Genomic DNA, 6,103 nt, shown 5'->3' on the forward strand with positions numbered 1-6,103 from the left:
TAAGATCAACTTACCTCTTCTGCCGTCTAGGCAGGCATGTAGTAAAACATATCCAAACACCAAAACCATCGACACATACATTCATACCAGATCCATAGTATCAAAAATCCATAGTATCAAAACCAGAATAAGTCGGACATAGTCAAAACAATAAAACTAAAAGATCATCCAGCATTTTCGTGGTCTGCAGGGGACTAGCAACTGGAACTCTCTCCTGACAGCATCAACCTGAAAAATATCAACAATGGAGGCGGGGTGAGTCCAACGCTCAGCAGGTACAACTGATATACATAGTAAGGAATTAACATCTAGCACTAATCATGCGTACAGTCTCCTGATATAAGAAGGATAAAATGCAACTGAAGTAAACAGGAGAAAACCGTACTAACCAGGACCTGAGTATAAGGATAAACGGTCCGAGAGATATAGAAATCCTGTATGCTTGTCAATCATAGGCACCCAAACAATATGCAGCATATAAATGCAGCAAAGACAAATACAAGCAATAAATGCATCATGCATATGATGCCAATGTCATGGTCACCCCTGACGCCAGTCAGCCAACTCACACAAAAGTGGGACCGAGTGGGTAGGGCTGTGACGACCGTGCACTCTGCATCACTACTCCAGATGAGTGACCGAGAGGACGGGATGCTGTCGGAGTACACACATACTCCTACCCCAAATCATAAATGGGGGAGCGCAATACTCTCATCTCCCGGTAAAAAATGACGGGGAGGGGTCTCGATATGCTATCACGCTGCAATCACACTAACCATGAGCGGACCAACGGAGCACCGAACGAGCAAACTGACGTGCTACCACGCTGCGTCACGCTACCCATGAGCGTCAACAACGGAGCACCGAACAGTGATGAAACTGGAGATGTGCTCGACAATAATGGAGCAATCTATCACACAGCATGCAATCATGCGAATGGTGGATGACACTAAGCATGGTAATATACTGAACCAAATCTATATACATACATGATGTGCACCATAATCAATAAATCATATCAAGAGTTCACAGATCAGATAGGGTATCACACCTAGGTCCTGAACATGGTGAAACATGGTTATATCACTACCAATAAGCATGTGTATTCAGGTAAGTAATAACATGAGATGCAAAACAAACAATCAACCAAACATGTAATAGGTATCGGGTAGTGACTAACCGAAACAATTAAGAAACATAATTGTTGCTATTTGTTAAGTTCACTACTATGCATATCAAAGATATAAAGTCAAAAGTACCCGCCTCCAATAAGAAATGGTCCAATCCGATAATCGAGATACTCATCTCGCGTCAAAGACCTGTGATACCAATGTAAATATATTTTATTTAGCTACCATTCCCATAAATAGCTAAATAGAATCTCTAACCCTAAATTAGGACAAAACCCTAATCAATATACACAACCTCAATCTACTCATAATCATCCATCTAAACAATCTAATCAAAACCATATTCTATAGCATATATAAAATGCTCTACACCTTACCTCAAGTTCCACAACCGTTCTTGCTGCTGAAAAATCAAAGAGTAAATGCTGAAATAAGGAAATGTCGGCTGCTGAAGATCAGGACCCTACAACCAGAGACCACCATCCTCAATTAACACATCCCTTCCGCCCAAACACATTACTGCTCACGGCAGGACACAAAACATAGCAAAAATTTCGAAAACCAAACCCTAAACCCTCACCTTCAATCCCACTCAGACTACTGCCACTCTCTCTCTCCTTGAGCTCTTATTTTCGGCGATCTAGGACACGAGGGAGGAGGCGCACAGTGCAGAGGACAAAGAGAGGGGCGACAAAGGAGAGGTTTGGGCACGCACAGTGAGGTCCTTCGATGAGGGTCGGCTCTAGCAGCACAAAGGGCAGAAGGGAGAGCGTCAGCAGTGGCAAATCGCCGTCACCGAGGCACTAGTCTCAGACAGCACTAGCAAAGATCGCAGCAAGGCGCTCAGCAGCGTCGGCAAGGTAGGCTAGGGCACGAGCACAGAGTAGGGAACCGGCGATGGAGTGAGCGTCGCCGACGCTTGGGGAAAAAGAGGAGCGACACTCGGCGGAAGGCTAGGGCGCGCGGTGACCAGCACAGATGAGGTGGCCGGCGCTCGGGAGAAGAAAAGAAAAGGGCTTCGGGTGTGCGGCGCAATGTGGCTAGGGCTGAGGAGAAGAGAAGACAATGAGTACTCGGCCACGGCTTAAGCACGAGTGATGAATGAAAACAGCCGCAGCAGCGCCGGTTAGGGCAGAGAGGAGAAATCGCCGAGCGAAGGGAAAGGCTAGGGCACGCGGGAGGAATAAGAGAAAAAGAATAAGAATAAGAAAAGAAAAAAGAAAAGAAAATAAAACTTTTCCTCATTAAAACAAGGTAGCCTAAACAGGTTTTTCCGAGCCCCGTTTTTATCCCCGTTAACTCGTCCGTGCGAACTCCGAAAAATTTCCAAAAATTCCGGAAAATTCCCTTATTATTATTCTCTTATTTCCGGTATTTTGCATTCTCCCCCACTAATAAAAATTTGGTCCCCAAATTTCATTATCTACCGTCAGCAAGTACTAATAACAGATAAATTGTATAAATGTTAAACGGTAAATAAATCACATAACTCAAGTAAAAAGATGGGGGTATCGAGCTCGGATAGTATCCTCGAGCTCCCAAGTAGCCTCCTTGTCTGAATGATGCTGCCATTCGACTTTAACCAGCCGGATAGTCTTGTTCCGCAACTGACGCTCTTTCCGGTCGAGAATCCGCACCGGAACCTCCTCATAAGTAATGTCAGGCTGAACTGGAACTGGAATATCTGCCAGCACATGCGTCGGGTCGGGCATGTATCTCCGCAGCATAGATACATGGAATACATCATGAACGCCTGACAGGGACGGTGGTAGTGCTAGCCGGTAAGCTACCGCTCCGATCCTCTCCAAGATCTCAAAAGGGCCAATATACCGCGGAGCTAGCTTACCTCTGAGGCCAAATCTCTTCACCCCTTTCGTGGGTGAAACTCGCAGAAATACATGGTCGCCAACAGAGAACTCTAGTGGTATGCGTCTCCGATCGGCATAACTCTTCTGGCGGTCCTGCGCCTCTAACATCCTCCGTCTGATAGTACAGACCAACTCTACATCCTGCTGAGCTCTATGAGGTCCCAACATCTGGGCCTCTCCAACCTCATCCCAGAGGACGGGTGTCCGACAAGGTCTACCATACAATGCCTCAAACGGTGCCATCTGGATAGCTGAATGAAAGCTGTTGTTGTAAGCAAACTCTACTAACGGCAGATGGTCCTCCCAACTGCCTCCGAAATCCATAACACATGACCTCAGCAGGTCCTCTAAAGTCTGAATGGTCCGCTCTGACTGTCCATCTATCTGTGGATGGAAGGCTATACTGAAACGGAGCTGTGTGCCCAAGGCCTGCTGCAGACTCTGCCAGAAACGAGACGTGAACCGTGGATCTCTATCCAAAATGATACTCAACGGAACACCATGTAGTCGGATGATCTCTCGGCAATACAGATCTGCCAATCGATCCAGGGAATCAGTCCTCCGAATCGCTAAGAAATGCATGGATTTGGTTAATCGATCAACGATTACCCAAATCGCGTCATGGCCTCGTCGTGTCCTCGGCAATCCCACTACAAAATCCATAGTGATATGTTCCCATTTCCACTCCGGAATAGGAATCCGCTGAAGTAACCCGGCAGGTCGCTGATGCTCAGCCTTCACCTGCTGACAGACAAGACATCTAGCTACAAAATCTGCGATGTCTTTCTTCATACCGTTCCACCAATAGGAACGCCTCAAGTCTCGATACATACGGGTCTCGCCTGGATAGATCACAAATCGAGAGAGGTGTGCCTCCTGGAGTAGCTCCTGTAAGACCGGATGAGACTGAGGTACGCATAATCTTCCTCGGAAGTATATAATACCCTCCTCGTCTCGTGTAAACTCGGTCTGCTTCTTGGAAGCTATCTAACTGCTAATGAACTGCAAATGCTGATCGCCAGCCTGGGCCTCTCGGATCCTCGTCCTGATCGACGACTGAGCAACCATGGTAACCAGAATACCCTGCTCTGTCGGTCCCTGCTTCTCAAGATCTAACTCAGAGAAACCCTGAATCAAGTCTGTAACTGAACTCGATGACAAGCCAAAGTCCCTCTGGACTTCCTGCTGAGTGCATCTGCAACCACATTAGCTTTCCCCGGGTGGTAGCTAATGGTACAATCGTAGTCCTTCAGGAACTCCATCCATCTCCTTTGTCAGAGATTAAGCTCCTTCTGAGTGAAAATATATTTGAGACTCTTATGATCAGTGAGAATCTCAAATGTAATACCGTATAAATGATGCCGCCAAAGCTTCAGATCAAAGATGATGGCAGCTAACTCCAGGTCATGAACTGGGTAGTTCTTCTCATGCTTCTTCAGCTGACGGGTAGCATAAGAGACTACTCTGCCGTGCTGCATTAGAACAGTGCCCAAACCCTGCAGAGAAGTGTCGGTGTAGAGTACAAATCTGTCCTCTCCAGAAGGTAAAACCAAAACTGGAGCCGACACTAATCTCCGCTTCAGCACCTGAAAGCTGGTCTCGCAATCCTCGGACCACATGAACTTCACACCCTTCCTGGTAAGGCGTGTCAACGGCATAGCAATATGCGAGAAACCCTCGACAAAACGTCGATAATATCCGGCCAATCCCAGAAAACTGCGGATCTCCTGAACTGACTTCGGCTGCTCCCAACTGGTGACAGCCTCGATCTTCTGAGGATCAACTGAAATACCTCTGCTAGAAACCACATGTCCCAGAAAATCGACTGAGGATAACCAGAATGCACACTTGCTGAACTTCGTGTATAGCTGATGCCGTCTAAGAGTCTCCAAGACTATACGAAGATGCTGTGCATGCTCCTCCTCGGAATACGAGTAGACCAATATGTCATCAATGAAAACGATAACAAACTGATCTAGATACTCCAGAAAAATGTGGTTCATCAAGTCCATAAACACCGCTGGAGCATTGGTAAGCCCAAATGGCATTACCAAAAACTCATAATGACCGTATCTCGTACGGAAAGCTGTCTTCTGGATATCTGAGTCTCTGACCCTCAACTGATGATATCCGGATCGCAGATCAATCTTAGAATACACTGATGTACCTCTGAGCTGATCAAACAAATCCTCAATCCGTGGTAAAGGATATTTATTTCTGACAGTAACTACATTCAGCTGTCTGTAGTCAATACATAACCTCATAGTACCGTCCTTTTTCTTAACAAATAATACCGGAGAACCCCATGGAGAAACACTAGGGCGAATGAATCCCCTGTCCAAAAGCTCCTGGAGTTGAACCTTCAGCTCGTTCAACTCTTTTGGTGCCATACGATAAGGAGCTTTCAATGTCGGTACGGTTCCCGGAATCAGCTCAATAGCGAACTCCATTGACCTTCTGGGAGGCAAACCAGGCAGCTCCTCTGGAAACACATCCGGGTACTCACGGACCACAGGAACGTCGTAGAGCTGCAAACTACTGCAGTCTTCAGTACTAATCAGAGATAATAGAAAATCGTGATAGCCGTGAGACAGTAGCTTCTGCGCCTGAATCACCGAAATAATCGAGATGTCGTCATCTCTGATGCCAGTGAAACTCCACGAGGGTTGATTCGGAGGCCGGAAGGTGACCACCCTCGTCTGGCAATCAACGGTAGCATAATATACTGACAGTCAATCCATGGCAAGAATGATATCAAACTCGACCATCTCCAATACTAGAAGATCTACCGTAAGTATCATGTTGCCAAAGTCTAACGAGCAACCTCTGACCTCTTGGGTGACGTCTAAACTATCACCGGACGGTAGGGAGACGGTCAATCGCTGCAGTCTAAAAGTAGGTAATCTACCAATTTCCCGTATAAAGGTACGGGATATAAAAGAGTGTGATCTACCAGTATCAATCAATATATCAGCGGAAAATGCATAAATGGAAATCATACCGCGGAAAACGGATCCGTCGGCCCGCTGTGCATCCTCCCTGGTAATCGCATGAACACGTCCAGTCTCTGGCGGAGGAGGAGGTGGTAACGCTGCTAGCGGCTGC

Source organism: Zingiber officinale, chromosome 8A, assembly GCF_018446385.1.
Source record: "Zingiber officinale cultivar Zhangliang chromosome 8A, Zo_v1.1, whole genome shotgun sequence".
Lineage (NCBI taxonomy): Eukaryota > Viridiplantae > Streptophyta > Magnoliopsida > Zingiberales > Zingiberaceae > Zingiber > Zingiber officinale.